The sequence below is a fragment of the Culex quinquefasciatus genome, chromosome 1 (assembly GCF_015732765.1).
Source record: "Culex quinquefasciatus strain JHB chromosome 1, VPISU_Cqui_1.0_pri_paternal, whole genome shotgun sequence".
In the NCBI taxonomy this organism is placed as follows: domain Eukaryota; kingdom Metazoa; phylum Arthropoda; class Insecta; order Diptera; family Culicidae; genus Culex; species Culex quinquefasciatus.
Window position 1 is genome coordinate 78,858,891 of NC_051861.1, and position 24,886 is coordinate 78,883,776.

The window sequence follows — 24,886 nt, forward strand, 5'->3', positions numbered from 1 at the left end:
TTTTTTGAATGCTTAAATATTCACAAAACATGGTATTTTTCACATGATTTTTTTAAATACTTGAACAATGAGGTTTTTTCATGAACAAAAATTTACTAACTGTTTTTGACATTTTGTGTTTTTTTTTTGTCAATATCGAATTATAAAGTTACATTTATTCAACTATATACTGCGAACGTAGTTCAGTTTCAAATCTGATTGTCATACCAGATCAATATCAAATATGATACAGTAACACATTCATGGTCTGGACTAAGATCTAAGAATTAAATCAAGTAAAATATCAAACAACCACTTAGCAGACGTTTTATGTTTTTTTTTCTTCACATAAAATAATGACCAAATTGCATTATTAAGGATTTTTTTCTTGATTTTAACAATTTTAGCCTGTTGATCTTGAGAATATCTACGAATTATATTGGTTAATACATATTTCGATCACGAACATTGCACAGTGGTCCAGGTCGCAAAATTAAGTGGAAAATGGATTTTTCCGAAAAATGGTGAAGTTTTGAAGCTTTGGTGTCTTCAGAAGAGTTGTTGTGTATCGTCCCGCCCGTGTGGATCAATCGGACCGCGCACTGGACTCACTATCCAGAGGTCGACGGTTCGAATCCCGCAGCAAGCGCTCTAAAATTCTTTGTGTAAATATGGGTATTCGGCGCCGTCGCTCCGTGCCATACTTTCATACACTTAGGAGCCCAGGGCGGCGAAGTCCTTGAAGATAAAAGGAAGACACTAGTGGTTGGTACTAGCAATGGTGGCCGACAGCTATAAAGTCAACTTCGTTTTTTTGTTGTAAATAAAACGGTGTAACTTTTGGTTTAATTGAAAATTTGGGGTGATTTACGATTAGGGTGATTTTGAAAATCTAACTTTTCAGGATTGATTCAGGATCAAAGTATTACCAAACATCGATTTTTCGACTTTTTAGTTCAATTCTGAGGGCAGATTCAGATTCAGCGAGCAAACTTACATGGAAAAATATATATTTGGACAATTTTCGAATTTCGTTAGGGTGGTTTCATATGGTTTTCACTGGAAAATTAGACTTTTTCAAATGAAGATATCTCGAGTTCAAAGAAAAACACCCCTGAGATTTGTTCAGCGTTTGTAGTGCGAGCGTCTGCGCTTTCAAATGCAACCTGGCGATTAAAATTTCGCTTGCGCCTTTTGGAGATATTTGAGTTTTAAATTTGCATCTTTTTTACCTTAAAATGGGCGTAACTTTTGACCCTTGAGTCCAAATTGACCTGTCAACAAAAACAAAATGTGTGTTTTTTAGAGTTATAAAAGTGCCCCGAATATCACTTTTCTCTAAAAAAATTAAACCTGAATTGCTACGTCCAAAAAACTGATTTTTTAAGGTTTGCTTCGATGCTTTCTATAAATTTGGTCGTAGAAGGCGTAGATTACGAGATAAAATTATGGTGTTTTCGACAAAGTTGCTTGGATTGGCAAGTTCAACAATTTTCTAGAAGACAAAAAAATCCCAAATAATCCTGAAAAGTTGGATTTCCAAAATCACCCTTATCGTGGGCCACCCTAATTTTCAACCAAACCAAAAGATGCACCTTTTCATTTACAACAACTCTTCTCAAGACACCAAAGCTCCAAAACTTCAGAATTTTTCGGAAAATCCATTTTCCACTGTGCACTGTGAACAAAATTGACTAAATTTTAATTGAGTGCTCATGTCTTTACGATATTAAAAAAATATCACTTGTTGAAAAAGACAAAACCAGGCCCCTTCTACCCTACCCATCAAGCCAAACTACTACGCTGATTACGAGCATCCTCTCGCTGACGATGTTGACGGCGACGATGACGACGACGACGACGGCGATGATGATGAGACTGCTGATAATCGTGATTAGTATTACAAGTTACTTGTTTCCGCGGGCAAAGTTTAGGACCAACGCGGTGCACTGCACCACTACTCTCCAGCTCCCGCAGCCAGATAAACCCAGAGGACCGCCCAAGTGCTTTTTCGGGGTGTGTTGGTGCTCTGTTGGTTCGCGTGAGTGATTTTAATGAATAAGTGGATGTGCTACACTGTAATGGCCTCTCGCCGTCCTCCTTCCTCCTGCTGGCACAGTAGATTTTCATGCCCAAGGAAGCGTTAGATAAGCTCGTTACAATTTCACTCATAAGGATAATCCTGCTCAGGACGAGCTCCAGGCTGTGGATGTGGCCACGAATGCTCCATGAGCTGCTTCCGGCTGCTACCAACGAGGGGGCAATCCGCGCGTGAAGAGTGCTGCTTGAAATGAGCGGTGAGTGTATGCGATGCATCTACAGCTGGTGCACTACGATACTTGCAGCTAGTCGGTGCGCACACGATGCAATTGACCCTTGACCGATGCGGTGCTGTAATGAGGGAAAATTGACCTCCAGTTTGGGTTAGATTGGTCGGAATGTGGGCGATAGCTGCGTCAATCATAATCGAACATTTTGCTTCCAAGCTTGCCGCTCAATCTAGTTAGAATTTTGGTCTTCTATTAGTATGTTTGAGCAATTTTAATCAGTTACCAACTTAACTATTTTTGGATATCTGCAATGGTTACCAAACTCATAACAGTCTTTTTGATATTTTTCTATATTATCTGCATATTTTGTGGTATTTTAGTTCTCTTTTTAATATTTTGCTTACCACTTTGATCTGCTAACAATACTAGTGCATACATTATTCTACCAAATTAATCAAATTAAAAACATTTTTTGTATTGTTATCGAATTTATATTTCAATTATATTCTCATGCAACCACTGACTATAAGGTTTGCTACCAATAACTTGAGCAACCTTTTTGATGCCAAATAAATTAATGATTCATTTTTATTTGCTACCAACTTCTACCATTTACTTTGCTACCAATGTGTACAAGGTCAAATGTGAAACTTTTATATGTTTATAGATATTATCCGATATCTACCACATGTTAGCTGAGAATAATGTCTGCTACCATTTTGCTACCAACAAAATTTGAGACCACAAACAATTAAAATATTCTTTTTATCATAGTTTGAAGATATGTTATGTACGCTATAATTATGAGTCCATTTGATCTACATCGTATGGTTGTTCTTGTTAAATCAAATTATCAAGTTCGCTACCAATATTTTGTTCCATTTTTAAATCGATATTTCAGTGTCTCACCAGCCAATTTCAACCTTGAAAATTCCTCACATCAATAAGGAGCATATCTTTCTCTGTCCCAAATTCTTAATCCAAGCATTCCTTTCCAATTAAAAATCGGCAGCCGTAGCTCGAACAATTGAAGCAAAAACAGTTACCAAAGAATGCGAAGCCAAATTCGGCAACGGTATTAAGGTCACAATCGGAGACAAGCCGAGCCACGGTCGAGAAAAATGCCATAATCGAAGTGGCGAATCGAAAAACATGCCAAAAAAAAATCCGCCAGTGCTGCCAGCGCGCAATCATTAAACGAACCCGCTAAGCCGCTTACGGTTTTTGGCCGTTAACCTTCACTGCAGGACTTCTTTTCCGAGAGTACCGATTTGATTTGTTCCGCGCCATAAATCCGATTGGCGATGATTGGGTCCTTGCTCGCTTCCGGATGGCCTTGGGAGGTGAGCGAGCCAGTGCTGCCAGCCAGTCAAGTTCCAATAAATTTCTCAATCACATAAATAGGTAATAATTTTTACGACGGAGACGACGGACGCCAGACTGACATTCGCTGGGCTTGGGAGGTTGGGGAAAGTTTGCTTGTTTGTTTCGTTTGCTGCCCGGAAGTCCGGGTTGGTAGCCGCGGGCTGGGGATGGTTTCACACGTGGTCATAAAATCTGGTTTGATGGGGCGTAACTTGATATTTAACGGGTGGATTTTGCTGGGCTGGTAGACAAAGTGTAAAGTGAAGGATTCGTTGAGGTTATGATTAGCGGAATTTGGTTACCAATATTTTGTTTGGATTTTTTATGATACTAACTAGCAATTATTGAGGTGTTTAGGATCTGCTACCAATTTTGTTGAAGTCAATCCCATTCGCTACCAACATTATGAATCCATACTTTCAACACTTTTAATGCAATCTTAGGCTACCACCATTGCAATCGTTTCTTGAGGTTTTAAGGAACTCATTAGGACCGTTAGAATCTGCTACCAATATTTTTAAAGTGAATCCTGTCCGCTACCAACATTTTAATTCAGTAATTTGATAACCAATATTGTTGAAATCAATCCTGATCGCTATTAACATTTTGAATGAGTAATTTCATTTTTATGCTACCGTCATCAGGGGTGGTATTGGGTCTGGGGAGTAATTTTGGGTCATACAATTGTACGACTTTGTACGATCCAATCTCACCCCCAGACACAATGTCACTCCTGATGACGGTGTCTTAGACGGCCACAAGTGGCTAAGACCAGCTACCAATACGTTTTGATCGACTACCAACAGTTTATTTTTACAATTTCAGTTTGCTCGATATGCTTTCAATGTTTTTTTGTATTCTGGTCTGCAACTCATATTTTTACTACAACTGGTGAATATCTGTCAACATCCAACAATTTGAGAACTGAAGTTATAGGATGGATATTTTAAACTGTTACCATTGAAATGCTTGTCCGACAAAATCGCTACCAATATTATTTAGTTTCTATTAATTATTATGTTGTACTGTCTTGATATGTATGGTATTTCAGACTACCAGAAACTTAGTAACCATAAGGTACTCCTCCATCATTGTGTTCCAAGATCATAAAGGTTCACACCAATGATTTAAAGGTCTAGTCGACATGGTTACCAATGGTTGTCAAACCATTTCTTCTAGTTTCACTAAAAGTCGGTTACCATTAGTTATATTTAAACATTGGTAACCAAATGATTTGACACAATTCTTTAAATAAGGTTGTTTGAATCGTATTGTACTACACTTTGTTTTAAAAGTTTTTTGCTGAATTTTCATCACATATTTGAAGATTGAATACTTCTTATTAACATCATTAACTTGATAGTACCAAAAAGCACAGAGTCATCTGAATGATCAGATACCAAAACTGTGTTGAATACTGTACCAGTAGGGTAATAAAAGCCAATCAATAATAGTTAATTTCAAGGGAGACTTTGTTACTGGTTACCAATAGAAACGCTGGCAATTCATTCTGAAAATTATCTGCTACCAATAGTTGTTCACACCTGCTACCAATTTTGTCTGATTTATCAATGTATACTATCAATAACTGAATTGTTTTTCTGATTTTCTAACAAAACAGTTGCGACATATTTTGGTAGCAGATAAGAGCATCAGTTACCAAAAATATTTCAATTTCTTATCAGCTATCAAAAATATATTTTTTTTTTTGCTAATAAACAGACCTTAAGTTCCGTTAGTTTTCTGTCAATGTGTTAAATATATTGGGAATATGAACATTGTAATTATGATTAGTAAAAACTGATATCAATGCTGCTACCAAAAGGTTTTTGAAGGTTTAGTTATGATTGTGTTATTTTGATATAATATTGTTTGTATACTGTTGTTGTTTATTCCCAATTGTTTTCGTAAATTACTGCATTTTTATGATTTCTGTCTGATTTTCACAAGCAGTTAAGGGATTTGATACTTCTACATTTTCATTTAATAGGCTTGCCATGATTCTTATTTAGATTGCACTAGAGATACTACAGATCTGACTGATCTACTACCAATATTGTTTAGACGCCTGTCTGCTACCAAAACAAAGAAACCTGATGATTCTTTGGTTTGCTACCAAGTACGAGATCAATATTTTTAGCGGTTATCACCAACATGTTGGTTGTTCACGACTGCTACCAATGTGTGTCACGTCTGCTACCAATAGTGTTATAAAAAGTCAATCAATAATTGCTAATTTCAAGGGTTACCGGTTACCAAAAAATACAGTTATGTATAATTCTTAGAAGTTACCAATCGATGTATAGATTTTTTTTTTTATTTTATATCAACATTGTTGTCGATTATTAAGAACTGCTACCAATTCATGTCTCTGTCTGCTACCAATACGGAATGGATTTGTTGTTATACTAGGCTGCTACCAACTCATGTTTAAATATGGTTGTTATCTACTAGATGTACCAAAACCGTTTTTAGGTTAATACGTTTGCTACCAATAGACTAATGAATGTTTTGATCTGCTACCAACCGTTTCTGTCCGAAATTGTGTGCTACCAATCGTCTTTTGCTAAGTTCAGTATTCTTTCTGTTTGGCTTCAAATAATGTTGTAGCTGTTCAGATCTGCTACCAATAGTTAAGTGGAGAACCAGATCAGCTACCAACGTTCTTCATTCAAGAACGATAAACTCATCTTTAAGCTTCTTTCAAGCAAACATTTACACCCCTCATATGTTCTCGGTTGACAGCATCAATTCATCACTCCACAGCCAAATTGAAACGGAACCCGAAACGCACACCGCGCTTTAATCAAATTTATTACTCTTTTAAAAAAGAAAGCCTTTTGTCTGCTCAGAACCGACAAAATGCAAACGGATCTACCGTCGTCGGCGTGTCATTTCGTCGCGCGTTCGCGCTTCGTTTAGCTAAATATCGCAAATGACGACGCCTTCGTCGCGGTTCGGTTGACGGCAGAAACGGTACATAATGGTTGCACACATATTCGCGCATAGACATTTTCTATTTCGATTTCTTTTATTCAAAAATTGCGTTCTTTTTCTGATTCGCTATATGACACTTTTTTCCCCTCGCATTCATTTCTCCATTGTTCGCGGCGCCGCTCCGTCACAATTCACGACACTCGGGAGCTGCACAGTGAAAACAATTGGTAACGAGCGTAGCTCAGTTGGGTGGGGCGTGCGCAGCGCAGCGTTCGGGTTCGATCCCCGCGCACGTCGAGACACAATTTTTTACAGTGTTTTTTTGTGTTCAGCTAACAAATGGAAACTTTTTCCTCAGTTCAGTTGTCCTTCTGGGAAGGCAAAAACCCTCATTCATCTTCCTGTGTGTATTGAGAGGAACAACAGCAAAAAAAAGTAAGTCCATAAAGAATGCAAAACAGGCAGGAAGCAGTGCGATTGTGATATGTTTGCAGGTGTGTGAGTGTTAGTGAGGGGGGGGGGGGGGATAAGTGTGTCAGGACCTTTTCCTACTTTCATTGTCTTGAAAAGAGAAAAATACAAGAGGTGGAGGGGGAAAAGTCTTTTTGTTTCGTTTTTATGCGGTAAAAGGTGAGTCCTGTTGGCCCCATTTTTGGTGTACGCGTGTTTTAGAAAATTTTCACCAAATTTATCCCGATCTGCTGTCAACGCAAATGTTGTCGTTGGGGCTTTTTTTGTGGAGCGAGAGAAATGGTGATACGGAGGATAATTTATTTTTATTATCACACGAGCAAACAGTTGACGACGGACGTGGGCAATGAGTGATGGCAGCTGGGATTGGGACGGAAATTGAAATAACGACACCTTTTTATTAGGATTTGTTGGCTCCAAATTTGACGAACAATTGAAATGAATGTCGGATTAGATGATGTGAAAGATTGGATGTAACTTGAAATGTGTGCATGAGAGGCTCTCAGTGAGAGCTTTACGGAGTGACAGGCGTATAATTTGAATTTTAAAAACAGGAAATTGAAAAATGACACTGAAAATTTAATAATAACTTACCAACAACAACTAGTAACTGTTGACTGTTGATAACGGTTGTTGACTGTTGCTGACTGTTGTTGAATTAACTGTTGTTGACTTTTGTTGAATTGACTGTCGTTGACGGTTGTTGAATTGACTGTTGTTGATTGTTGCTGACTGTTCCTGACTGTTGTTGAATTGACTGTTGTTGATTGTTGCTGACTGTTGCTGACTGTTGTTGACTGTTGCTGACTGTTGTTGAATTGACTGTTGCTGACTGTTGTTGACTGTTGCTGACTGTTGCTGACTTTTGTTGAATGATCCTGACAGTTGTTGAGCCTTATTGAGTGGCAGGCGTAAAATTTGATTTTTAAAAATAGGAAATTGAAAAATGACACTGAAAATTTAATAATAACTTACCAATAACAACTAGTAACTGTTGACTGTTGATAACGGTTGTTGACTGTTGTTGACTGTTGCTGACTGTTGTTGCATTAACTGTTGTTGACTGTTGCTGAATGTTGTTGAATTGAGTGTTGCTGACTGTTGTTGAATTGATTGTTGTTGAATTGAGTGTTGTTGACTGTTGCTGACTGTTGTTAACTGTTGCAGAATGTTGTTGAATTGACTGTTGCTGACTGTTGTTGTTTGGTGCTGACTGTTATTGACTGTTGCTAACTGTTGTTGAATTGACTGTTGTTGATTGTTGCTGACTGTTCCTGACTGTTGTTGACTGTTGCTGACTGTTATTGAATTGACTGTTGCTAACTGTTGTTGAATGTTGCTGACTGTTATAGACTAATGTTGACTGTTGCTGACTGTTGCTGACTGTTGTTGACTGTCGCTGACAGTTGTTGAATTGACTGTTGCTGACTGCTGCTGACTGTTACTGACTGTTGTTGACTTTTGTTGACTGTTGTTAACTGTTGATGACTGTTGCTGATTGTTGCTGACTGTTGCTGACTGTTGTTGACTGTGGTTGACTGTTAGTGACTATTGTTGACTGTTGTTAACGACGAAAACTGCTGACTGACCACTCGGCTCTGTTTCACCGTGAAATTCAATCCAAATCCGTTCAACTCAATTATTCGAATGCCAGTGCATCGCGTATTTCAATTACCCGTTCCGTCAAAGCTCATTCCAATCTCGCCCCATCCAGTCAGTCCACCGAATAACGAACCAGAACTGAAGTTGTTACCGGCAGTCAGGTCATCAATTTCCGCCAATTTTCCCTAGAAATTCTTCAAAAAACCGTTGCACGAAACCCAGAAGTTGCCGTTGCCATGACCCCCTCGTTCTCCTCGAGAAGGCGAACCGGAAAGACCGTTTTTCTCCGGAGGGGTGAAAAAAAGCAATGTTGCGAGCCACCAGATAACTCCAGGTCATAACTCTTTCGGTGGAAATTTGTTTCGCTTATTATTTATATCCGAGCATCCTTCATTCGATGGTGCTGTTTTTTCTCCCCTTGAAGGCCTTGCTGTTGCTTTCGAAAAACACAAAAAAAAACAAGTGAGGAAAATGTCGACGGTTTCCAGCACTTTTCTGCTTGCCCCTCTTGGCAGTGCTTCCAACGCTGCATACCTTCAGGCGCGTCATACCGGACCAGAATTGATTTCTGGCACCGCCCGGCAACACTGCCAGCATCGGAAGATTTTCACTCATTCAACTCTGTGTGTGTGTGTCTATTTTTACTGCGGAATCCCGCCGAGCGGAGCGCCACAATCGTTTTTCTTTGTCTTACCGGTGGCAGCCTTGCAGGCGTTTCCCCCCTTTCCAGCGCCATCCAGTGGCAATTCTTTATTGCATTAGATGAAATATTGCAACCGTCGTCGTCATCATCGTCATGGCCAGGTTCTTGGCAAAAAAGAAACGCTCCCCAGACTCCGCGTTCTGGCGGCGGATTTCGCGAACAAATGATAGTGAAACATGAGATAGTGCTTTTGTAGAGTTCGGTTCCGGCTGCGATACTGCGAGTTGGACCCGGGGAAATCCTCACTCAGTCAAACCTTTTGCACAATAATGGCAACGAATCACAGACGGAACAAGGATACCAGTCAGTGTGCAAGGGAAAAGATTATTTATTTTCCTGGCGGTGCTAGTGTTCAACTGGGTGCCTTTTTTATGGGGAGATTTTACGACCTCTTGCCGCGGAATGTCTTTGGGACCGTCGAGTATGGGGAATTTGGTACGCAGAGTTTTATGGTAGACTTGTGGATAGTTGTGGAGAGTTGCCTCAGCAATATTGACGGATTTGTAGACTTTTGAAGCTATCTGAGATTTTAAGATTAAATGGAAACTTTTTTTTTATCAGTTTTATGGTAGACTTGTGGATAGTTGTGGAGAGTTGCCTCAGCAATATTGACGGATTTGTAGACTTTTGAAGCTATCTGAGATTTTAAGATTAAATGAAAACTTTTTTTTTGATCAAAATACTGAGTTGATGAGACTTTATTGAGGCAGATCCTACGACATCTTACCACATAGTATCATTAGCAACCTGTTTTTATTTTTTTTATCACAATCTTACTCAATATGTAGAGATTTGGAGATTTACAAAAACTTTGGACACTCTGTTTTGCATAGGAATATCTTACTCTCTTTTACAACAACAAAGTTCATAGCTATCCTAGTAATTTTTATAACATGTGGAGAGTTTTGTAGACTTGTGTAGACATGTGAAGACGTTGCAAATCCCAGTTAATTGTAGAGATTGGTGGAGTTTCTGCAATAAGCCAATTTAGTATCTCTTTTCACAGATTTTATAATTAAGGCAAACCAGTAGTGTATGAGATGTGGAGAGTTGCAAAAACTTTGGAGACTCTGTTTTGTATGGAAAGAATCTACTCTCTCTTGCAACGTATAGGTTTTCGGCATTATTCAGAATAGCACCCATCACAGTCCTACTGTATTTGTTAACATGTGGAGAGATGTGTAGACTTGTGTAGACGTGTTACGTCCCAATTAACTGTCGATACTAGATGAGTTTTGTAACGAGTGAATTTAAAACTCTTTTCATAGCATATTACAACTTTCTAGACGTGATGTGAGATGTGGAGAGTTGCAAAAACTTTGGAGACTCCGTTCTCCGTCCTTATTCAGAATAGCACCCATCACAGTCCTACTTTATTTGTTAGCATGTGGAGAGTTGTGTAGACTTGTAGACGAGGTACGTCCCAATGGATTGTGGAGACTGGTGGAGGTTTTCCACTTATGAATAAATTTAAGGTAGATTTTCAAAACTTAGTTTTATTTTTATAAAAAGTGTTATAGAGAGAATTTTGGAGATTCCATCGCGAAGATTCTACTTCCTCTTGCCAAGGAAAGTCTTATGTTTTCTTTTTCTCGATCTATTCTATTCAATCTGAGTAGACATTTTTGAGCCTTTAGGCAAGGGCTGTCGAGTTCATAGCTTTTAAAACGACTCCGACTGTGGACATTTTGTTCTTGACTCAGAATCCGATCCCGGCTTATCAGTATCTGACTCCGAGTCTGGGTCCTAAGAATTTCTCGACTCCACCGACTTAAGAATAAACAGTTGTTTTAGTGAGCTAGCTTGTGAAGTGGAGATGTGGAGAGTTTTGTAGAGTTTTGGATATTTTTAATAAGTAGGTTCTAACATCTTTTGCCATGTATATTTTTTGAGGACTTATTGTGGAAAGATGCTATCAGAGTTGTAAAGACTTTGGAGACTCTAAAAGATGAAAAGTTTTATCTTAATGTTCTAAATTGATAACAAAAAACTTGGTTGTTACATGTGCCGTGGACGTCCTGAAAATTATGAATACTGTGGAGACTTTCGAGTACGATTAAAGGAAAAAAAAATCCCTTTTTTCAAGCTTGCCAGTTTAAGACCAAAAAAATAAATTCTGGATATTGATGGACATGGACGCAGGATAGTTTGTAGAGATTATACTTTGTACACCCAACTGGCAGTCGCATGATTGTGATGCATGGCGGCATGAAAGTATATCAGAATCAGCATGAAAACTGTCCTCATGCATTTTTTGCGATACAGGAGTATGACATTTTTGCCCGTTACCGACAATTATCGACATTACCGACGGCTTTTTGGTTGTATTTCACAAAAAAACACTTAGCAGGACGAGGATTGAACCACCAACTTCTTGGTTATTGATCCGACACGCTACCACCGCGCTATGGACGCTTGATGAAAAGTGAGTGAAAGAGCACCAATATATGCTTCTCTTTGGAGTGTTGCTCGGAGACGGGCCAGCATTATATGTGTTGGTGAGAACTGCAGATCGCTGAAATTTTTACACGCGGGCAAAAATGATCTACGGGCTTGCTGCAAAAAATGTTATAAAATGTGACATTTTTTGCAGCAAATCCAATGATCCAGATTTTGAGATATATTTTTCCTTTGGGTGTAGCTTTTAGACGTTGTAGACCTTGAAAGTATGCATTTTTGAAACGTTGTTTGTTGATATCAGAATTATAAAACATTAGAACTTTAGAAACTTTGTAGATTTAGGAGACTTTGTAGCCTCTACAAGCTTGGAAGACTTCGAAATCTTTAAAAACTTGGTATACTTTGATGAATGTGGAAAGTCTTCAAAATTTGAAGATTCAAGGGATTTTTAAATTTGACTCATTTGACTTTAAGGACTTCGGAGACTTTGGAGTTTTTAGTGACTCTAGAAACTTGATAGAATTTGGAGCCGGGATTCGAACCCCGATCTACCGCTTACGAGGCGTAAGCATTACCGCTGGGCTGCGTGACTCAACTAGGTGAAAGTAACTGTGTAAATTGGTGAAACGTTGTTTATTGAACGTTGTATATTGAAAACATTGGGGACTTTTGTATTAATGATAAGGCAGATATGAGCAGATCTTGGAATCCAAACAGTCTTTTGTTACGTAACACAGAAATATACAATAATTTCCGAGAATTATTTTAAAAATTAGACCTGAAAGATACACCAAAGTAATTCTGAAGATTTCAATAACTATCACTTGAATTTGGAGATTTTCGTAAATACTAAAAACGCTTATGTTTCGTGAAGGTATGATAAATTTGGGCTTTCTGGACACGATTAACAGAATTCAGTTTAAGATTATTCTCTGCCAATAAAAAAAATGTATTTTTTATATAAATGGTAAATTTACAATTTGTTTACTGGCAGCGCATTCATTAAAATTCAATTCTGTCGATTGGATTGTATTCAGTGAGCCCAAATCTATCATACCTTGTTGAAACTGAAACGTTTACTGACATCAACTTCAAAAATGTCAAGTTGTGTAATCTAAATGATTTAAAATCTTCAAAATATCAGAGAACACTTTTCAAAATTTGTACCAAAGCCACCCCACCGCCCAGTCCAGGGCGTGCTTTACGACTGAAAAGGGATCAAAAATTGAAAAAATGACTCCACGGATGGCACAGTTTGGGAAATGGTTTGGAAAATAAGTCAAAGCGATTTCGAGGCTCCTACCCCCCTCGCAGCGCTCTCGGAGCACTCGGAGTGATTTGTTTGGTTATGCACTTTCGCTCGGAACCTCAGTTTTCCGGCGAGCTCTTCCCGGGGAATAATGAACTCTGTCAAGATTGGAAATCGTCTTATTTATGAAGGTGGATTTGTTTCGAGCGAAAGGCTCCATTTGGGATGATTTATGGCAGATTTGTTGCGTAATGCTGTTTTTTGGTGATAAATTTTAAATTTGAAGTTTTCAACTTGATGACGTCAAAGCTCTGTTGGAGCTTAACTTCAAGCCAAGCCAAAATGGCCCCAAAACCACATCAGTTGAGCGGCAGACACTCACTCCTGGCGTGGTGAAAGCGCGATCAAAGCAAAGTTTGCCTGGTATTAGGCGTCTTACATGTCCTAATTCCTCGGAACAGAAACAAACACGCGCACACACACATGACGGGATAGCCCGGAGCAAATATCTGTACTGCGGTGAGAGCTTTAGGTACAATTTCCGACCGCTACATTCCAGAAACTGAGCGTGTGCCTCACTTGATAGTGAGTTTTCACTAGTTCAAGTGGAATCACTTTAAAGACCTCGGATATTCTAATGCCTTTGGAGACTTGCGGAGACTTGAGCGGAAGAGGTTGCAGAATTAAGAGAGGTTAGAAAATGTGTAGACTTAGGAGACATTTTGTAGAATTTCATGAATTGGAATTCTTTATAGGCTCTAGAGGCTTTGGCGTATTTTTAGGCCAAATATTGGAAAGTAAAACTTTCAAAATCTCAGAAAATTAAAAAGTTTTGGAGACTTTGAAGAAATTTGAAAAATTTAAAATATGTAGAATTTCAAAACTCAAGAATCTTACCTTAGACTCTTTGGAGATCTATTAAATTACATCTCTTTAACACTGGAACGCCCAACGCATGTCCAACTTACACGGACGCCCAAACCTCCCAAAAAAGTTGGAACGGTAACTTCAACACGCCCGTTCTCGGGCATAACTCAACCAATCGGGACGATTCTTGTTCCCAGTGATTTGTAAGAATGTCTAGATGATCCTAAAATTTTGATTTGAACAAATCTGTAATTTCTGCGACCGAAAACATCGTTCCAACTTTTTTTAAACGACTGCCTCCGCGGAATTTTTGGCGAATTTTTTTTTTACACGCGAAAAAAAGTTAGAACGATGTTTTTGATCGCAAAAATTACAGATTTGATCAAATTAAGTTCTGCAAAGGTCTAGAATCATCTAGACATCCTAACAAATCACTGGAAAGAAGAATCATCTTGATAGGTTGAGTTATGCCCGAGAACCATTGAGTTGAAGTTACCATTCCAACTTTTTAGGAGCCTTGGGCGTTGGAATGTTAATAAACTCAAATTGCGGTTGGCGAAACCAATTGAATTAAATTTCAAATTAAACCCCCGACCTATTTAATGCATTCCATATCGAAGCAAATTCCACAACTCTTTCCCCTCTAGTTTCCACAATTAAAATCCAATCTCATCAAGCACTAATCAACTGTATATCCCGATGTACAAAACGTTCGACTGATTACGCCCCATTTCCTTTCCATTCTGGTTCAGCGAAACTTGCTCGACCTCAATCGCCTCCACTGCCGCCGGCAGTGCAAAACTAGTGTAAGCTCGCAATAATTAATTACTATCTGTTTGTATGTCTGTGTGTGTGTGTTATTCGCTCTGACAAATCACCACCGCCGCCACCGCCGCGCGTTCATATCGATACCACTCAACGTCCCGGGAGGGGGGAAGAAAGAGCGAGGAAAAACCGGAAAATTAATACCAGAACTTTATCTGAAAGTAAAACACAATATCGGCAACTAATAAGTAATAGGAAAACACTTAAACTTTGCCATACATCATTCGTGCTGGGGCTTGCAAAAACTAGCAGCCAGCCAGCACAACGAAGCGAGAACTTTCCTTTCCGCGATGATGGGCGCGCATCGGAGCTAGAAGTATGGCACGGAGATAAATTTCTAGTGTAGTTTGTTGAGTTGTGGAGATTTTAGAGGGATTCGGATATTTTGGATTGTTTTGAGATTTTTAAAATATTAAGAAAAAACAAGACTGGTAATGAAACCATCAAGAATGTGGAGACTTTGTAGACTACAATCCTGGGGAAACTTTAAATTTAAAAATTTTGGAGAGTTTGTGAGCGCCAGGAATTTGGGAGCCTTGGAGATTATCGAAACGTGGTAGCCTATGGAGGCTCAAAAAAGTTCGTATATTTGGAGACTTTGGACTTTGGAAAGTCTCCAAATTTTTGAGGATCGGAGATTTTGGAAACGTGATAAAGTTCAAAGATTTTACTGGTTTACTAGAATCTTTTGAAAATGTGGAAATAAGAACCATTTGATTTTTCCAAAAACATCAACAAACTTTGAAGATTTTGTAAGTTCTTGAAATTTAAGAGAATTTTTGAACTTTGGAGATTTGGAGACTTTTGAAACTTTGTAGAGTTTGAAGCCTCAAAAAACTTTGTATATTTTGGAGACTTTTGAAACTCCATGAACCATATTTTTTCTATGGACTTTTCAAAATTTACAAATTAGAGACAATAAAAGCTTGGTAAAGTTTGAAGACTCTACTGGTATTCTGGATATCCTGAGTTCTGAATACTTGAACGACTCAACAAATTTGGAAGAACTTGGAAAACTTTTGCAACTCTGGATTCTGAAACTTTCGAGAATGTGGAGACTTTGAAGACTACAATCCTGTGGAAATTTTAAATTTAAAAATTTTGGAGGTTTTGTGAGCTACGAGAATTTGGGAGCCTTGGAGATTACCGAAACGTGGTAGACTATGGAGGCTCAAAAAAGTTTGTGTTTTGGAAACGTGGTAAAGTTCAAAGATTCTACTGGTTTACTAGAATCTTTTGAAAATGTGGAAATAGGAACCATTTGGTTTTTCCAAAAATATCAACAACCTTTGAAGATTTTGTAAGTTCTGGAAATTTTGAAGAATTTTTGAACTTTGGAAATTTGGAGACTTTTGAAACTTTGTAGAGTTTGAAGCCTCAAAAGACTTTGTTTATTTTGGAGACTTTTGAAACTCCATGAACCATAATTTTTCTATGGCCTTTCCAAACTTTACAAATTAGAGACACTAAAAACTTGATAAAGTTTGAAGATTCTACCGGTATACTGGATATTCTGAGTTCTAAATACTTAAAAGATTTGGAGACTTTTGAGACTTTTTAGTCTATTGAGACTTTTGAAACTCCATTAGCCTCATTTTGACTTCGGACATTGGAGACTCTAGAAATTGAAAGGATTAGGTATTCTAGAATTTTGGTACAGTTTGAAGAGTCTACTGGTATACTAGACACCTTGGAGAGTATGGATAATATCAAGACAAAAATCTTTGAAGACCCAGAAATTTGGTAGCTTTGTAGACTTTAGATACCTAAGATATAACCAATTTCAACGACTTTGTATTGTACATCGAGCCACTTTTGAGAAAAATTAGTGACGGCATCGCAGGTGTACTTATTTATGATAAGTTCATAAAAACCATTGCTTACGCTGACGACATAAATATTTTTATAAGGAATGATGAGGAATTTGATTTGTTAATCCAAATTCTTAATTCCTTCGAGTCATTTGGAAAAATTAAGATGAATTTTAATAAGTCAGTTTACTTAAGAATAAACCGTGCAAACTTTGGACCACAAATGATCAGGGAAGTAAATAGCTTTAAAATTTTAGGAATTCATTTTTCAAATAGTATATCTGAATCAATTAATTTAAATTATGATAAAGTGATTTTAAATGTTAAGCATACGCTTCATCTCCATGGTGTTAGAAAATTAAATTTAGTGGAACGAGGGTGGTTATTAAATGCTTTTATCTTATCAAAGTTTTGGTATCTTGCGCAGATATTCCCACCGTACAAAAAACATATTGATATTATAAATTCACTAGTAGGGCAGTTTTTGTGGAATGGGTTTATATTTAAAACAGCTCGCGATCAACTTTATTTAGATTATGATGCAGGAGGTATAAGGTTGGTTAATGCGGAGTTTAAAATGAAAGCTTTGTTCATAAGAAACATTCTTTACCCTGGAGGAAATGTTTCTGAAAATTACATTTTAGTATATTCAAAACAACACCAACTGCCCTTGTGTTTTAGGCAGTGGATCGAAGTTGCTAGACTTTGCAAAAACGATTCTTTATTGGACAGTTCGAAGGCTTTTTATAAACATTTTTTGAATCAGGAAAACTTCATTCCAAAAGTTAAAGTTGATTTTCCACAATTTCAATGGACAACAATTTGGAAAAATTTAAATTTTAATTTCATTGGATCTGATGAAAAGTCAAGGCTTTTGCTTTTTAAATAATTTAATACCAAACAAGGAAAAACTAATGGCCTACAACATCGGAAGATTGTCAAATAATTTATGTGATATTTGTAATGGAATTGACAATAACGGACACAGAATAATGGAATGCCCTCAATCCAGGATTATTTCAAATTGGACAAAGAATAAAGTAGAAAAGATAAGTGGGATAAAATTAGTGAATCTAGAAGATATTCTGTCATTTGAGATCGATGAGAATAAAAAATCAGAAATAGCCGCTTTGTGGCTATGTATTCTAGCGATTTCTTTCAATTTAAAGTGCTACCCTGGACCTAGCTTGTTTGTTTTCAAAAAGGAAATACGTGAAATGAGATGGAATAACAGATTAATTTTCAATAAAGTTTTTGGAACAAATTTGCTAAGGTTAGGGATGTAGGACGAGAGAGTTAGGAAAGTAAAATATTGTAAACTGTAAACTGTATTGTTTGACCAAAATGACCGCAACAATAAACGTTTTTAAAACCCAAAAAAAAAAAAAAAAAAAAAAAAAAACGACTCAACAAATTTGGAAGAACTTGGCAAACTTTTGCAACTCGGGATTCTGAAACTTTCGAGAATGTGGAGACTTTGGAGACTCGAGAGTTACAAGAATAGGAAAAACAAAATTTTGGAGATGTTGTATGCTAGTCTTCAGTTAGGATACTTTTGACATTTTGTAGACATTGGAGACTCCAATATTCTGCAGATATAAACCTTGATAACTTCAGAACATGATAGAATTTGGGAACTCTAAAAATTTTGGAAGATTTTGACATTTCACTTATGAATTTTGGTAGACTTTGGAGACTTTGATGATAGGAAGGGTTTTATGCCAAAGTTGGGAATCTTTGAATACTCTATGACTTTGGAGATTTAAGAACTAGTTAGATTTTGACGACTTAGATATTTTTTATTATTTGTATATTTTATAAACTCAAAATTTCTAGAGGAAGGAGATTTTGGGGACTGTAGAAGCTTGAAATCCTTCGGAATCATTAGAAACTCGGTAAATTTCGGAGACTCTTTAACTTGGTTGATTATGGAGACATTAGAAATTACTTGCGATACTTTGTTAACTCTAGAAAAATTTGAAAATCAAGAGATTTTAAAATTTGACTCAACATTTTTGGTGGCTTTGGAGACATTTGAAGACTCTTGAAATCAGAAGAATTTGGACACTCTACGAGACTTCAGAAACTCTGAAGACCCAAAAAGACGAGTTGATTTTTGGGATTTCAAGAAACTTGATAAATTGTGGAGACTTTAGAAACAAGGTAGAATCAAAAAACTTTGGAGACTCTAGAAGCTTGGAAGCCTTCAGAATCTTTCGAAACTTTGTAGACTTGAGAGACTCTTGAAACTTGGAAGATAGTTAGAGGCTTTGAAAACTCTAGAAATTTCAAAAATTGACTCACTATCTTCGGTAGACTTTGGAAAATTTCAAGACTCTAGAAATTGGTAGATTTTGGAGACTTTAGGAACTATGGAGATGTTTTATGTTTTGGAGACTCTAAAAATTTGATAGATTGTGGAGACTCTTGAAGACTCTGGAGACTTCGAAAGAATTTAGAAACTTTGGAGACGCTAGAAGCTTGGAAGACTTCAGAAACAACCGAAACATGAGAGACTTTGCAATCTTTAGAAAATGTGGAGATTTTGAAATTTGACTCATTATTTTTGGTGAAATTGTCATGAAGCTTTGCATGACCTTGAAAACAATCGCATTTCTGGAGACTTTGGAAGCACTGATAGATTTTGGAGACTTTAGGAGACTTTGAAGGCAGTGAAGATTAAAGGAACTTGTTTTTTTTTTTTTTGAGACTCTTGACACTTGGTTGAATTAGGAGAAATTGGAGACACTAGAAACTTGGAAGCTTTCGGAATTATAAGCAACTTGGTAGACATTGGAAACTTTAGAAACTTTGTAAACTTTGAATTTTGGTAGACTTTGCAGACAATGCATTTTGGGAGACTTGGAGACTCTGAGGATTTTAAAACTTAACTCATGATTTGCAGTAGACTTTGAAGATTTTGAAGACAATTGAATTTTGGGAGACATTGGAGATTCTAGAATTCGGTAGACTTTGAAGACACAAGAGACTAGTTAATTTATGGAGACTCTAGAAACTTGATAGAACTTGAAGACTCTAGAAATTTGGTAGAAATTGAAGAATTTATAGGCTCTAGAACAGCGATTCTCAACCTTCTTCTAGGTCGCGTACCCCCTGCCATGTAAATCAAGAAGACCCGGTACCCCCGTTGAGAATCGCTGCTCTAGAATATTGCGAGAATATAGAGTCTATGAAGATTCGTTTTCCTTAATGAACTGTAGAGATTAGTAGTCAATGGGTTTTGAGATACTATGGAGACTAGGAAGATTTGAAAATTTGACGACTGAATTGAGGTAGACTTTCAAGATTTTGAAGACAGTTGAATCTTTGGAGACTTTAAAGTCTCTAGAAATTGGTAGACTTTGGAGACTTAAGTAACTTGTCAATCTTTGGTGACTCTGACGACTCAAGAGACTTGTTTAGTTTCGGAGACTCTAGAAATTTGATAGAAATTACAGAATTTAGATACTCTAATAGATTGCCAGACCATAGAGTCTTTAAATATTCATTTTCCTTGAAGGGCTGTGGAGATTGGTAGACAATGGGTTTTGGGAGACTTTGGAGAAGCTGAAGATTAAAAAAAGGTGCAGGTTGTTATGTTCTACATGACCAATATGACAAAGAACTTTGTACAAAACTCCTAAAAAATTATTCTATTACATTTTATTTTTAAATCATTGTCTATTTATTTAATCCTGAATAATTTATTCTAATTAAATGTTTCCAATCTTTGGCACCTCTGTGGAAATAAATTGCCAAAACACGAAAATATTGCCAAAACAAGTATGGTTCGGAAAATGCCACGGAACCGGCCACTCTAGGTTGTGGTCACCACAATCAAAATGGTTATTTTCATGTCCAGTATCAAAACCATGAATTTTGATACCCATATTGCCCCAAGTCGGATGGTTCGATTAATGTCCTCCCGGTAGAACCTTCCTTGACACTGGCCACTCCGGGTGTGGCCAATCCGGTCAAAATGGCCATTTTAATTACCAGTTTCAAAACCATGAATTTTGATACCCATATTGCCCCAAGTCGTATGATTTGATTAATGTCCTCCCGGTAGAACCTTCCCTAGGGCACTGGCCACTCCAGGTGTGGCCAATATTTGGTGCACATACTGTGTCTTTCAATGTGTGCGTGTGTGTGTGTGAGCAATAAAATTACCACCGTGGATCCGTCTTTGACGAAACCTCGTTAGGCGCTGAAATTTTCTGAGGCTAAGTGCTAGCTTATATAGTTCGCATGAAATGTGGCAACAGTGGTGCCAAACTCTCGCGTGAGAGTTTCGCGAAAGCAGGAGAGGAAGCAAAATTTGCACCATGTTGCCACATTTCATGCGAACTTTATAAGCTAGCATAGCCTCAGAAAATTTCAGTGCCTAACGAGGTTTCGTCAAGACGGATCCACGGTGGTATTCACACACACGCACACATTGAACGACACAGTATGTGCACCAAATTGGGAGGATTGTGTTCTAATGAAGATTGTTAGGAAGGTCACCGGAAAACCAGAATAATTTGGGGCAATGGGGTTGGTAGAACATTGGCCACACCCGGAGTGGCCATGGCCCTGGGGAAGGTTCTTCCGGGGGGACATTAATCGAACCAGAGAGTAATCGAACCATACTACTTAGGGCAATATGGGTATCAAAATTCATGGTTTTTGAAACTGGTAATGAAAATGGCCATTTTGACCGGATTGGCCACACCCAGAGTGGCCAGTGCCCTGGAGAAGGTTCTACTGGGAGACATTTACCGAACTACACGACTTGGGGTAATATGGGTATCAAAATTGCCCCAAGTCGTATGGTTCGATTAATGTCCCCCCGGTAGAACCTTCCCCAGTGCACTGGCCACTCCGGGTGTGGCCAATCCGTTCAAAATGGCCATTTCCATTACCAGTTTCAAAAAACATGAATTTTGATACCCATATTGCCCCAAGTCGTATGGTTCGGTAAATGTCCCCCAGGAAGAACCTTCCCCAGGGCACTGGCCACTCCGGGTGTGGCCAATATCCTATAAATGTGGTCCCAACCCCATTGCCCCAAATCATTCTAGTTTTCCGGTCACCTTCCTAACAATCTTCATTAGAACAGAATTCCTCCCAATTTGGTGCACATACTGTGTCGTTCAATGTGTGCGTGTGTGTGTGAGCAATAAAATTACCACCGTGGATCCGTCTTTGACGAAACCGCGATAGGCTAGGCACTGAAATTTTCTGAGGCTAAGTGCTAGCTTATATAGTTCGCATGAAATGTGGCAACAGTGATGCCAAACTCTCGCGTGAGAGTTTCGCGAAAGCAGGAGAGGAAGCAAAAATTGCATTATGTTGTCACATTTCATGCAAACTATTTAAGCTAGCACTTAGCCTCAGAAAATTTCAGTGCCAACCGTGGTTTCATCGAAGACGGATCCACGGTGGTAATTGTATTGCCCATACACACGCACACATTGAAGACACAGTTTGTACAAACTTGGGAGGAATTCTGTGTTAATGAAGATTGTAGGATGGTCACCGGAAAACCAGAATGATTTGAGGCAATGGGGTTGGGACCACATTTAGGATATTGCCACACCCGGGGAGGTTCTTCCGGGACATTTGACCAACGACTTGGGCAATATGGGTAGGGATCATCCATAAACCACGTGGACAACTTTGGGGGTATGGCGATTGTCCACGCATACAAAAGATTTTATTTGTATGGAAATTGTCCACGACGGGGGTTTGAGATTACCAAAAAGTGTCCACGTGGTTTGTGGATGGTCCCGTATCAAAAATCATGGTTTTTTGAAACTGGTAATGGAAATGGCCATTTTGAACGGATTGGCCACACCCGGAGTGGCCAGTGCCCTGGGAAAGGTTCTACCGGGGGGACATTAATCGAACCATACGACTTGGGGCAATTTTGATACCAATATTACCCCAAGTCGTATAGTTCGGTAAATGTCCCCCCGGAAGAACCTTCCCCAGGGCTATGGCCACTCCAGGTGTGGCCAATCCGGTCAAAATGACCATTTCCATTACCAGTTTCAAAAAACCATGATTTTTGATACGGGACCATCCACAAACCACGTGGACACTTTTTGGTAATCTCAAACCCCCGTCGTGGACAATTTCCATACAAATAAAATCTTTTTGTATGGAGCGTGGACAATCGCCATACCCCCAAAGTTGTCCACGTGGTTTATGGATGATCCCTACCCATATTGCCCCAAGTCGTATGGTTCGGTAAATGTCCCCCCGGAAGAACCTTCCCCAGGGCACTGGCCACTCCGGGTGTGGCCAATATCCTATAAATGTGGTCCCAACCCCATTGCCCCAAATCATTCTAGTTTTCCGGTCACCTTCCTAACAATCTTCATTAGAACAGAATTCCTCCCAATTTGGTGCACATACTGTGTCGTTCAATGTGTGCGTGTGTGTGAGCAATAAAATTACCACCGTGGATCCGTCTTTGACGAAACCGCGATAGGCACTGAAATTTTCTGAGGCTAAGTGCTAGCTTATATAGTTCGCATGAAATGTGGCAACAGTGGTGCCATACTCTCGCGTGAGAGTTTTGCGAAAGCAGGAGAGGAAGCAACATTTGCTACGTGCTTTCAGCCAATCAGCAGCCGGGATTTTTCTTGCATTCATTTTTATTTTCATCTTAACTTTTATACTTTAACAAAGTTTTATCAACTTTGTGAGGTAGTCAACTTGTACTTTAAGACTTCCCTTTCGTTTGGTGTGTAAAACATAAAGATTGTTTGAATGGGGGGGAAGATATAAGCATTTGAAAAACGACAGAAAATCGTTACACTTTCGCTTCGCGAAATTTTGGATTGACACTAGTAGACAGTGCCCTTAGGACAAAGTTCTTTGTCAAAAAATGACTCATTATTTGTGCTAGACTTTCAAGATTTTGAAGACAATTGAATCTTCGGATACTTTGAAGACTCTAGACACTTGTGACACTTTGGATACTTTGACAACTCAAGAGACTTGTTCATTTTTGGAGACTTTAGAAACTTGATCGAGAAAGGAGAATTTGGAGACTCTAGAAGCTAGAAGACTTCTTCGGAGGACTGTGGAGCTTGGTAGACTTTGGAGATTATTAGACAATTTATGCTTGGCAAACTTGGGAGACAATAGATACTTGAGAGACTTTGAACATTCTAGAACAAAAAAGACTTTTAAGGCTCTCGAAATTTAGTAAAGTTTTGGAGAAATTGGAGACTCTTGAAATTAGGATCAATTTGGAAGATTTTGGAGATTCTTGAAATTCGGTTAAGTTGTTGGGACTTTAGAAGATCTTCAAATTTGGGAGACTGTGGAGACTTTAGCAATTTGGGAGATCGACTACAGAATTTTTCAAGGGTTTGCAAAAACTTTGCAAAGAAAGTATACTTCCTAGAATGTGATGATGAAAGATTTCTGAGACATTGCAAAATTTAAGTCATTTTGGAGACTTTTGAAATTATCTCCGAAATTTGTTAGCAGAGTGGAATTTTTTTCAGAAATTTCTTCTTTCCGTGTCCATTTCCCCAACTCAGTCCGTGTGCTGCAACGCTGAGCTGCCAATCCTTCGTCCCAGAATTCCGTCACCATCCGACTCACTGCTGCGGGGGAGTAATTCCGCCCGAGTTTGGCCGAGATTTTCGAGAACGCGCAACTGTTCGCGGTGGAAAGCTGTAACTTGAAGGGGTGGACGGGATGAGAGGGATGCCGGCTCTGTTTGTCTTGTTTTCCACCGTTTCCTCAAAGGCTAAAAGTGGGACTCCTAAACGGGGGGAGGGACGTGAAGGGGGAGACGAAGGGGGGATGGTTATGTTTGTGTTCATGTTTCACGCCACTGTATCCGTCCAGAGAACCCAGGAGCGATATTACACATTTGCCAGGCTATGGCGGCGGTGAGTTGGGCCAGACTAGATCTCCCATGTGTCCTGGCGGATGCCGGGAAAAGGATGAGTTTACATCATTTCTGCCACACTGCCTGTTCTATCGCGTTTTGGTTGACGTGTGGCTTAGGAGGTGGAAAGTGTGGATGAGAAGAGGAGATTGGTTTTACATGGAAAATTGGAAACTATATTTAAAAATAGATTTTTGATAGTTTTTTTCTTCCTAACTGAGAAAAGACTTGCTCGAAAAATAAACTGTATTATTGATATTATCATATTTTTTCTTTCTCCTTTTCTAGGTAAGTGAATCAATGATTTATTCCAAGTAAAGAAAAAGACACTGCTGAAATCGGTAAGTATCAGTCTCAAATCAACGAAATAATTTGTACCAACAACTTCAAGGATTTCATTTGCAAAGAATCGACGTGCAACTTTGTAACAATCAACTCGATTTGAAGACAGTCTGCACTTTATTCGTAATTACATTCACTGAAACCAGGCGATTCGCTTCGTGCTTCATT